Below are 13,153 nucleotides of genomic sequence, written 5' to 3'. Positions count from 1 at the left end.
TCCGATTGACGCATTTTATCATGTGCGACACAACATTCATTCGCCTTGGAATTCTTTTTCTTAAAAACTACTTCTACATGTGTGCATTTATTGCACAAGATGTGAAATGTGTTGGGTCATATGCTCGGGGCACTCGAAAATCGCTGTTTGATCAAAATCACTTAAATCACCATAAAATTCAAAACCACTTCAAATATAATATGTAGTGAAAACCGCAAAATATTAGGATATATATGTATATGACAAGTGATGAAACAAAACCAACCTTGCGTTAGAAAGTTGATCACGACATTGTCATGTGTCCACCAAAAAAAAATAGTTTGAGAAACTCATACATTTATTATTTACATATTGTATTTATGTATGTACATAAAATAAAACAGGTGACACACGAACATAGCGGTAAACAATGGAAACAAAGAATAACAAAAAAAAATCCAAACGAAACCAAAAAAACCGTATAGGTGTGCTTTAATAAATGCATACGAAATCAGCATACTCAAACTCTGGGACGTGCAATCAAGTGCTTCGAATCACAGTTCGAATTTCAAAACTACATATATACAGGACTAGAATCCTTTTAATCCCTAAATCTGCCATTAGATCGCCCTATGTTTTTTCCAATTTATCTAACTTCTAAATTCGCATTTCTCCCCTCTCGCAAATTCGGCTCGTTCAAATTTGTCAAGATTGTTACAAGAATACATATACTTACGGATTATAATTAAATCTGTATACCAGTGGCGTGCCTTGAAATTCTTCCTGTTTTTGTCGCACAGTCTTACTTACGTGTGCGCGAGCAGGATACAAGGAGACTAGGTGACGTTATACCGCGTCATACAAAGTCGTATAATTATTTGAATATGCACACATTTAATCATAATGTCAAACTACATACATGCAGCAGTATGGCTCGGTGGTTGCGTTTATGTTCGCCGCCGAGAGGTTACCGGGTTCCATCCCGTGCTAATCTTTAATACTGCTGGTCAGACTTGGATATTTTTGAGACTCCAAGTCAATCGTTTCTATCAGAGTTTGCCAATCATTGAAACGGTTCCTCCATCAAATTGCATTTATTACTTTATCTATGTACGTAGTAACAATAGATGAACTTTTGTGATCATGCGAAAATTCGAACTCGAGATTTTGACTGATTCGAACTCAGAATCGATTACTGATCACGTTTTCATGATCTAGAAAAAGTGTGTGTGGGTATGTGTGTCTGTGTGTGTCTGTGTATTTTGGGGATTTTTTCAACACCGTTAGTCCTATCGAACCGAAACTTAGTATGGGTTACTGAAATTCTTATCGACACGACGTAAATTTTTTTCAAATTTTTAAGTGGACCGGAAATGGTACCTCCCCTTATAGGTGTCCTCTTTTTTTTAAGTTTTTGAATTCAATTATCTCCCAAGCCGCTAACTGAATCGGATTAAATTTTTTTACATGTAATAGAAATAATAATATCTATAACCTTATATTTTTTAGAATTGTCATATTATTTTTTTGCGAATTCCCCATATTACAGAACATCGTTTCTAATGGGAGGTGTTTCCAAATTCTAAAATTCACTGTTTTAAATTGTTTATAGCTTACATTAGTCGATTATATATGTACATATGTATATATATTGTGTCAAAAAAAATATGTTTACAGATGCAATTTGCATATTGAGCAAAATTTTCGTCCGTTTAAAATATCATAAAACTTCATTACGAAAATATTTGGTATATTCGACCAACCAATCATTTGGTATAGTCAGTGAAAAACAGCTACGACAGACAAACCACCAGAGACTTAGTCTGCCAATTTATTTGCATACAAATCTGCACTATCACTCTAAGACCAAAAGCCCGTCACAAGATTAGGTACATAAAAAAGGTATCCTTTTTATTAAACTAAGAGTAATGAAACTCGCTCAACTTGGCCCTCATTCTATGAAAGAACTCACAAAAGGTCCATAATCCAGAGCTTACAATAAAAACGACGATTATTGTAATACAAATAATAATTATAAAACGATGCAGTCCAATAGCTAGCATGTAAAAAAGTGCATTAAAATGCAAAAATTATTTCGACAATCCATTAGTCTTCATTCCAGTCCATTAGGGCGCATATAATTTCCACCGCCGCACCACGGTCCATTACGTTTTCACCATTTTCAAACAAAATTCTTTTAATCTCACCCTCATCCAGGCCGGCCACTCTGTGAACGAGCGCATATAATGAATGGCCCGCGTTTCGAAATGGACCAGAAATTAAGTTTTAGCCGCAATTGAGCCGCTGAAACGGCGACCACTTTCGATACTCGCTCGAAATAAAACTGGAAAATTGCGCAATTTGCATAAAATTTGCCATCTCGCATTTCAGCTGCAAAAATAATACGTGGAAAATATCATTGTTTTGACTGTCAATAGAAATTCGTGTTTGCCCATTGCGTCGCTACGGTGCGCAGTGGACATACGTCATAGAGAGTGTCGGACAAAACTATAACTCACAATCTATATAATTTCATCTAATCTATAAATAAATAATTTCGAAAGAGACTTTGTATGAATGTAAGTATGTAAGAAAATATGTAATGTTGGTTGGGAACTGTTGGGAAAGTTTCTATGATGACATGGGGACGGGGGACGGGGGGCTCCGAGGGGGCCACCGGATTATAGTTATATATAATTTCGAAAGAGACTTTGTATGTAAGAAACATTGGTTGGGAACTTCGTAAACAAGTCAAAATTTCTATAACGAGTCGATTTTTTTTTCGATTCAAATAAATTTAATAAAAAAACAAATTAATATTTACTATTAGTTGCGCCATGTTTAAGCTGTTTATATTATAAATACTGAACTAAACTAGTTTAATATAATTTTGAACTGATTTTTAAAAGGTGTTTTAGTACGGTAAACATCTTGACAGTTTTCCAATTAATAAATGGTACTGTGATTTTTTTAACCAATAGTTTCCCATCGTCTTTCCAAAAGAAAAAATATAATTAAAAGTAAAATAAAATCGACAATTTGTTCTTCTAAGTATGCGCCTCCACTAAACCCCTCCCCCTATTTAAGCATACAAAAGAACAATTTTAACAAAAAGGGGACTGTGGCATTGGAAATGACAGATGCAACAACAACTCAAAGAACATATTGATGGCTTTGTGCACAGATATTGTATGTCCATTTATTTGATTTTGTTATTTAAGTTTGTAGATGCTGAAATAATTCAGGTTTTTTCATTCAAGGTAAAATTCGATACAAACTTGGAATTTGATACAAATTCAAAAATGGACATACAATATTTGTGCACCAAGCCATCGGTATGCACAGATAAAACACTTATCTAACAAAATTATAATCTTCAGCAACTATCTACGTACATATGTACATATGTATGTATGTATGTACATATTAATATATAATATTAGATACTTAATTAAATAAATAAATAAATAGTTGATGTAAAAACATGAAACTTTTCGAAAAATATAATAATAATATTCCCGCATATTTACATCATTTGCACTAAATAGTTTTACCGAAAGAAACCAATTCCATCAATCTATTTTGAGATTAAACAAACTTATAAAATTCAATTAAAGTATAACAACATGTTTATGCTATTGCTGTTACAAGAAGTCAATAGCACAATGACGTTTACTATCATTAATTTTTATGAGTTTGCATAAAAAAAGTTGCTGATACCAAAAAGTTATTCATATGAGTTGCTCATTCAATCAACAGTATTAATGTATAGTTTATGTCGTTTATTTTTTCATTCATATTCGATTCCGAGCTTAATGAACTTCACCATGTCAAAATTTGTACTATTAATCTACATTGGATTTTAATTTTGACAAAATTATTTAATATCTCTAATGGTTACTTGTTTTGCTAAAATAATGTAAATGGTAATGGACTATAGCTTTTTGAATAGTATAATCTTCCATATCTTATCATTGATTTTTCTAGATAAAGTATTTTATCTAGATAAAAACTTCCATATCATACCATAAAATTTCTAGATTTCGGCATAGATTTGCATCCACTAAACAGGATTAACAATTGCTTATATGTAGGTGAAGAGGTAATATATCAGTGATAATTTTGACCAGCGCGATCTGCTTAGGGTGACCACCGTGCGACTGAAGCCAAGGTTGATCGACGTAGCGTGAGATTATGCTAAACAAACTCTCGTTTGAGCAAACATTATTTTTCTCGGGTCAATTTCGAAATGTACACACACATAATTGAATCGAGAAGTTTTTTTTTTAAATCGACGTCGTGTGTCAATCTTGCTTAAAGGACTAGAAGGCACGTTCGATAGATACCCTTCGAATAATTAAGTACTTATACGAACCGAACCCACTTAACGATCTGTCAGACATTTTGAAACGACATGGACACCCTAATTCCGATAAATTAAAACTTTTCCCCGATGTTTTTTTATAAAGACCATTAACTAAAACGAAAATCAAATGATTCCAATAAAAAAATGTATATGCACAAATTTATATAATATGTACATACATCTATTTATAAGAGTAAGCCACAACATGTGAAACTTAAATTATACTGAGCAACAAAAAAGAGCGGAAACTAATCAATCGTTACTAAGTTTGACCCACTGAATTCGAATATAACAATAATTTTTGTTGGGTGGCTCTCCAAGAGATATGAACGTTTAAAAAAGTGTACAATCTTTACAGGTTTATTGTACAATCTTTACAGGTATTGCTATGCCAAAAGTGAGTGTTGGAATCAAGAGTCATATATTTTTTCGGTGACCGTCACCGCATCGAAAGGTCGAAAAATCGAAAATGTTCGTTTACCATGAATACATATAAAAAGAGGGTAGTATATATATATATATATATATATATATATATATATATATATATATATATATATATATATATATATATATCAGTGGCGTGCGGTAAAACTCTATCTCCACCTGTCGTACATGCAAGAGAAACAAGAGGAACAGGCTTTACCTCCCGTATCCTGCCCGCGCACATTAATCAAGGCTGTACGACAAAAAGAGAGATAATTGACAAAAAAACACTAATATATATTATATATACATAGTACCGTTTACCATGTATACATTATTTTTGATCTTTCGACTTAAGATCTTTCGATTTTCGATCTTTGCTTTCCGATATTTGCTTTTCTGATCTTTCGACCTTTCGAAGCCGTGATGTAGACCCATATTTTTTATATTGATTGCGATTTTTTTACTTTTAAATACTTATTATTAATTATTAAATCCAGATCGACCATCTCCTGTTGGAATTTGCCAATAAATCTAACTTAATTGTGGTAACGGTTCCAATAAAATCAGCATCTCCTTCCTCTCTCTTGATTATTGTAAGCATACATATGATGGAGTTTGTAATAAATGTATGTTCGTCCGCTATGTAAATTTACATTTTTCAATTCCGAACATTTAAAATGATAATATTTAAAAAAAAAAAGTAGAATTTTTAGTAGAAAATAGAGCTTTCACCATTAATCAACCAGCCTGAGAAAGGTAATCTACTATAGTAGGTTACCTTTATATCTATAGATTAGATATAAAGATAGATTTTTATTATATCTATAGATATAATAAAAATAAATGTGTATTCGTTTTTCCACCATGAAAATTTGGTCATGTACGGTTTTTGGGAAAAGTTAGAACAAGTGTCAATACAAAATTATTCGAAAAACTTCTGTTTTTAAAGGTTTTATACTAGTTAACAAGCTTTTTATTAGCTTCACTCTATTAGTTCAATAACATTCCTGCTTGTCAAAAATATGTGATCTGATTTTTAACCACTTCTACTTTTTAGGTCGCTTATATATTTTGCCGACATACGGGAGTTAACTATAATTGAAGTTAATCATAAACTCATTAAAATTTACATAAAATTATTGTGTCAGATGGAAGCGATGACAGCTAACTATTGATACGAGGCTTTCTACCACCCCTTTTCTACTACAATTTTTTTTCACTCTCATTTGCTTTCATCTCATATAAATTTAAGCTTTAATAAAGTTTTAATACTTTCTCATATTCCTTATTTAATTCACTAATAGTTTTTTTTTTCAACTTCACCTGCTGGTGCAACACGAGGCAATTCAGCCAGTTCTCTTATACAAATACTAAACATGACAGTTTCTAAGGCCGACATGCATGTTTATCATTTACAAATTCGGTTCAAAGACGGTTGCGTCACTTTATAAACACGCTGTACATATACGAAAAGTTTTCGAAAACTTCTTAGAAAATAAACAAGAGCGTGGGCGCTCAGCTTAATATCATATCATATTATATTATATATACGGTGGCAATTATTCTCTCCTTTCGAACTTCGCTGAAAAGTTGCTCACCTCAATATCGTTTTGATTATATTCAAAATTTTGAAATTTCGAACTCTTAATAAATACACCGAGAGTGCAAAGTCAAAGATCGATCGCGAAATAACGGCTCGCAATTATTCTCAAACAATGGCGATAAATAAATTTGCATCACAATGTGACACGATTTAGCACGTGCAACGCATTATAAAAAACAAGATTAATGCATAATTTGGGATCATGTATATTAGGTCAGGTTGTGAAGAAGATGAAGAATTAATATGAAAGATACAACCAGAATTGAGTGCTTTTAAATACAGGAAGGACTAAATATCTATCTGTCGATATAATGAGGACTGTTTATAACGAGGTAATGAGATAATATTTATAACTGTCCGTAAAAAAACTATAGTTTCCGGCTTATTTTTTTTAATTTTATTTTGAATCCTTAAGTCCCTGTTGATAAAATGTGTATTTTCGCGGCAACAAATTGCTCAACTGATGACCCAACAGATCCTTTAATATTTTGCAATTGATATACCGATATGTATGACCTGATAAACTCAAAGATCCTTCAATATTTTGCTATTGATATACCGATATGTAGAGGCTCACCGATGAAGCAATCTGTCAGCCAATATGTCTATCGTAAAGTTGCCAGCTACCATAATTTTATAGATGTCGTATATTACTAATATATTTAGTGTATGTTAGTTTGTAAATAGAAACTACTTAATTGGTCTACAATGTTCTAAGCACGATGTGCCCCGATTAGTTAGAATCTACTGTACTTTATGCAAATGCTGAGTTTGCATTGTGAAATAAGCATCCGTTTGTTTTAAACTTCTTGAATAACAGTTAATCTCAGGCAAATTTTAATTGATCCAAATATATCAGTTAGAAGCTAAAACTAGTCTAGACCAAAATATTAACCAGCATTTTTGTATCGTCTCAATTGATTTTCGTGTGTATTTTGTTAATATATACATACATACATATGTAATTCGAATTAAAATATTTTTGCATGTAAATTAAAAACCTGAATAACAAATGACGTCATCCAACGATCCCTTACCTGAAACAAACAGAAAAAAAAAACAAAATTAGTAAATTATACTTTTAATAGGTACAAATGAAAATTTATGCGTTTCGAATTAAACGATCCCATTGAGGGTATACGCTAATTAATAATCATAGGCTGAATTAAGGGGGTTAAATGGCACGTGCGCCATACAAATAGCCCTATGGGAGTCGTGCACGTTCGTTACGATTAAACAATTGCCGGCAATTAATAATGAAAGTAGTGACAGTGCATTTTGCGCCCGAAACAGTATACCCGAATACACCACATTCGTATCTAAACAATGGCTTGATAAATATCGCCGGTACGGTTGCGATTGAATTTGCATAGGAGCTGTTTATTTTTCTTGCCGGCGGGTATTGTGTTAACGGATCCGTCAGACCAAAACTGAAACAATACCTACGCTCTACGATCGAATCGTTCAGATTGGCCATAAAGTATCATTACGGTCAAATTAGCATATCAATATTATTATTATAGACCATATCTGTGAAATGATTGATATAATTCTATATATTCTAAAAAAAATGTATGTATGTATATATATGAATATTAAATGATATTTTAGGATTGTAAAGATTTATAAAGTTATAAAACGTAGAAATTAGATAACTGGTGCTAGTCAACCACTGGTTTATTAGCACTGATCACCTGATCGCGCGTTCCCGCCAAAAATGTCTCGGCGTATGAATAAGCTGTATACAACAGCCAATAAGATCTCGCGATCCATTGACCAATGATATCTCTATGCTGAGAGTACACGCTGTGTATATTAGAGTTAAGTCTGTCATATGGAGTCCCAGTGAAGCGAAACTCTCTTGATTGAAATAGTTCAAAATAAGTTATTCGATACCTATGTATACATACATACATAAGAAAGTATAAATATTACTCGTATTCATTAGTATTCATTATTACATATATATTTTATTTTTTTTTATTTGTAATATAAAAAAAATACATAATATTTTACAGGATATCATGTTTATTTCATAGTTGGACATGTATTCCTTATCAGATAAGAGTAGCTCTTGTGCCTGATAAGGCAGCTACGATTATATTATAAATTATTAAAATCTATTATAATATTTTTTGTATAAAAATTACACTAAAATTTTTCAGTGTAAGTTTTTTTTTGAAAAAGTGTTTAATTTTTTTTACTTGTTCTGTTTGGTTAACAATACAGCGCAATTCAGAAGGGAGATTATTATAGTTATTTATGGCTTGGAAAATACAATGGTTTTGCATTTGTGTTGTTTTAAAATTTGGTGTGATAAATTGGTTTCCATTTCTCACCAGTTTATAAAATTCTTGATATTCTTTGTTATTTTTTTCTTTACATATTTTTATAATGGAAGCTTGCTTAAATATATCATCGATATTTGGTACTGGAAATAGTTTAAAAAGCGATTTTGTCGAGAAAGTAGAGTTTTATATATATTATCACAAATATCACAGCCGTAAAATGGCAGATTCTGAATATGAACAAATAATTGAATGATTTAAATAAGCTACTTATCAAGAAGAAGAACGCGCGAAACTACAAATTATGGAAAACCCAATTTGCCGAAATTCTGAAAGGCCTTGTGTAGGTTATTGAAACAACTTTCAATAATATTTTATTGGTTTATGACCTGGTCTTCATCCATTACTATATCTCAAAGCCACCGCTAAGTGCCGTACATTTTTTTGTTGTTCAAAGAAATATACACCTACTCCCTAAAAAAGTTTGGATGCAATATACATTTTTTTTTATCTTTAATAGAAATTTGAAATTCGTAATTGTTGAAACCTAAAAAAACCAGTTGATCGAGCCAAAAAAGCCGGTTTTCAGTGTTTTGAAAGATGGTCAAATGCCGGTTTTTCGGTTTCAGTTTAAGCCTAGTCTGCGCCTTACTAGTCATGTGTGAGCACGCCGATAGTCAATGTATTATACTAACGATATTTCCACGTCTGCAGCCATTTGCTGTATGAAACTTAATAAATAGCTCAATTGAACGAAATCGACAGAAATTTTCACTCTGAACTTGAATTTGAATTTATTTCTACATATACATATGTATATATTTAAACGATATATTTAACGCACCATCTACGGTTGATGATTCGCGACGTGACATTTCCATATCACGAGCTCCACCGCAATTACTCATCAAACGTCCATTGATGCAGACGTCATTATTATCATCGCCGTCATAATTCATCCCGATAGTGCCGTAATATAATATACACGGACAATATAATGCACAGGGCCAAATTGCGCGCTATCGCATATAAACGATCGAGGTTTTCCTTCGAGAACATTTCAATTAATATTCAAATGCATCGACAGGGTGCATTTGGACGCATAATAACGTCAATCCACGTACATATATTACGTAAAGTTGCCCTTGTATGTACTGTTTGATAATTTTGTACGATGAGGGAAATGAATAGACGAGGGGGAAATAAATAGGGTGAAACGATACCATCGCAGATGTTCGGACTAGCTCGTGCACGTGTCGCATTTACGCGTTTTTATTACTATTGAGAAATATTGACGTCATTATTGTTATTGGGTGATTTTTCCTAATTTTTGTCAACTTCAACACATTAGTAGTGTAATATATAGAAATTATCCCGTGCGGAGCTGTGTACTTTCGTTTGTATACATATGTAGATCAAATCTTTCAATTTAATTTGGCAGATGTTCATGTTGACAGAACTATCCGTAATACTCAACTTTTGTAGTAGAATTGTCATGCAAGTAAATGTATATTATAAGTTAGATAAAATAGACAGTTCCGCGCGAGCTAAAATTTCTATGTAATAAATGTTGAAGTTTTACATTGATATGGCAATGACATTGACGCCAATGATTTTATCAAAATTATTTTTCTTTAAGCAATAACAATGATCCCAGTGGGTTGAAAAAATATGTAAAACTTTACGAAGATTTATTAAGCTTTCGTTAGTATATAATTTCTAAATATACAATAAAACATTGGTGCTACTTTAGTATGCGATCTACCTTGGCATGGGACCTACCTTTGAATCGCAGTCGACTATTTTTTTTATTTGTATCGTAGCCGACCTGTTTATAATAATTTTTGTTTTTTCATAATGTTGTCGAAGCATTTCTATCAAAATATCGTCAGCAGCGAAGAAAATACCGACCCTAACAACTTAATCTTAAATGAATAGGGCCAACCCTGACTTAACTTAACCTAACCTTTATTTCATCAATATTGTTTATTACAACACAACACCTATTTATTTAAGGGTCAGGTTAGGTTAGGTTAAGTTAGGGTTGGCCCTATTCATTTAAGATTAGGTTGTTAAGATCGGTATTATTCAGTCACACGCGAGAATTGAGACAGTGAGACCGCATATTAAAGTAAAAACTTGAAGGTAGATCGAATACTAAAGTGACACCAAAACATTTTTATAGACATAATCTTATATATCTTATAACCAAAACAGCGTCTGTAATTCATTCCTGATTGGCTGTCGCCGAAGTCGTTTCTGATTGGCGGGATTGGTCAAAGACGTTTGTGATTGGTCGGTCGCTAAATAATATAATCTTTTTTCTCTTCAAATAAATTGTAATTTCAATTTAAAAAAGAATAAAAAATTTTTTTTTTCATGGATTTTTCATTCAATTTTTACTTATCGAGCGAAGCCGAGTAGCACCACTAAATAATATATGTATACATACATATACATTCATACATACAATATTAACGAATTTTAAAAAAATGATTGATCATTAAAAATTGTGATTTTTTTGAAAACTAACTTTTGGATATATTGTATTAGCATTTTTATTTCTTTGTACAATTTTAAGATAATCATTATGCGTATATAAAATAAAATAAATCACGAAAACGAAATCAGGGATACTGAATCAGGGATCAATAAAAATCTCGAGCTCAAATAATGCCAAATATAAAAATCAAGAAAAAAGAAATACAATTTAAAAAATTACGAGGGTAATTTTTTTAATAAAAATTAAATCATTCTTATTTATATGTACATATGTAGGTTCTAAAATTTATCGTTAAAACAATTTGAACCAATCCCAAATGGACCCAGGCAAAATCAGTAATGACAGCTAATAAATAAATTTTGTAAACAATAGGAACAAATTTTTAAAAATCTTATTTATAACTTCCAATCTAATAATTCTTTCGCTGGCATTAAAAATGACGTCGACACCGGTTGATGCTTTGAGTTAGTGCATATATTATAATATATTACACTTTAACGTTTGAAATAGAATAAGCATAAAAGAGAAACGTGTACCTCGTTTCCCAAGGGACTATAAATCCCATCTCACGAAAACTAAAATGAAAAAGAATAGAGCGTAAGAGGGCCATGTGTAAATTTTAAACCAGATCAACAGACACCATAAAACGCGAGTGTCATCGAAAGTGTACTCCAGCAGTTTGAGTGCTCGAAATTGATTAATCCAAAGCGCGCAAAACAATCGACTTTGTTTGAAATAACCGCTTCGTTGTGGACTCAAGTTGTTTATTCAAACTGTCGTAGAAGAGACCCACAAGTATAGTATAATACGAAGTCGTGAAATTAAATAACAATAAAAACAAACACTCGGGTCTGCTGACTCTGAGGTAATTCAATACGACATCTGTGTAAATACTTAGTCTTCGGATGGCATACAAAAAAAAGAGAAGAAGATAACGAGGTGCAAACGACAAATAGCAAATTGAAAATGCTAGTTTGTCGAGGCCACCGTTTGCAATGTGTGAACGAATCTTAAAACAGCGTGAACAAACCATAAGAGGTACTTCACCTTTTGAGTGTTCTGTCCTACTATTCTTACTATTTATAGGTTTTTTTTTTATACAGATTTATACCTGGTTGACACGATGCGAATAGTATGGAAAATGGAACCTAGTAACTTGGAGGTTGACATACTATTGGCCGAATAGACACTTGGCAAACAGACACACATACACACAGAATAGCGATATTATATATAAATATATGATAAGAAATATACTCAATGCAGTTTTCTATTCAAGGATGAGTATTTTTTCAAACTCCTTTGATAGGCTTTAAAAGAAAAAAATAAAAATTTAAAACTCCTTTTAAAGAAGAAAAAATTTGGAAGTATTTCAAGGATCAAGTCAATAAATTATGTATGTATTTTGTATAAGTTATCAAAATTTTGTTTAAGTTAAAGTAACAACCGAATAAGAAATTTTGAATTACATACATCAAGATTTGAAACCAGTGACTTTTGGATTTTTCTTGTCCTAATCCTGATATCCCTTTTTTTACATAATAAATTTATAAAAACTAGGCAAATTTCAATGCTTTTTACTCGTACGTGTTCTTATACTTTTATAGCGCATTCGTTAGCTTGAGGCCACGGAAAATGTAAAATAAATCCTTGCAAAGTTTCAACTTTTCCGAAGTTCACACGTTCATTATACATACATATTCCGAGTTGCTTGTTTTCATCCACAACTTCTAAAACTTCTTGCAAAACGATCAAATAATGAAACTCAATTAGGGACACGGTCGTAAATAGCAATTTATTTAGTTTTTAATTACAGTTCTAGCCTTTCGCCGTAACGAATTTAAGAACGCTCCATTATGATGTAATTATTGTAGGTTAGATCGTTACTTAATACACGTATACTTATTTCATATGATTTTACACCGTGTCCTTTTGCTAGAGTAATAAATATTATATAATGCAGGAGTGGAAGACAGTCATGGTCG

The 13,153-nt window shown here is 31.9% G+C and overlaps 1 protein-coding gene across 2 annotated transcripts in view; it reads right to left on the bottom strand.

The window, feature by feature from the left end:
• The window catches only part of LOC143914534 (uncharacterized), a 134,048-nt gene that overhangs the window by 47,907 nt on the left and 72,988 nt on the right, over positions 1–13,153 (bottom strand). Inside the window, exon 1 of one of the 2 annotated variants that reach the window (XM_077434797.1) lies at positions 2,187–2,325. The exons of the other annotated variant lie outside the window; for it this stretch is intronic. The gene's annotated coding sequence lies outside the window, so the exon portion shown is untranslated. Of the gene's footprint in view, positions 1–2,186; positions 2,326–13,153 lie in introns of those variants that run through there. 2 annotated transcript variants of the gene reach the window in all.

This window comes from Arctopsyche grandis, chromosome 7, assembly GCF_051622035.1.
Source record: "Arctopsyche grandis isolate Sample6627 chromosome 7, ASM5162203v2, whole genome shotgun sequence".
In the NCBI taxonomy this organism is placed as follows: Eukaryota; Metazoa; Arthropoda; class Insecta; order Trichoptera; family Hydropsychidae; genus Arctopsyche; species Arctopsyche grandis.
Note: the sequence above shows the minus strand (reverse complement) of the source record. Positions and strands in the feature narration are given on the sequence as shown.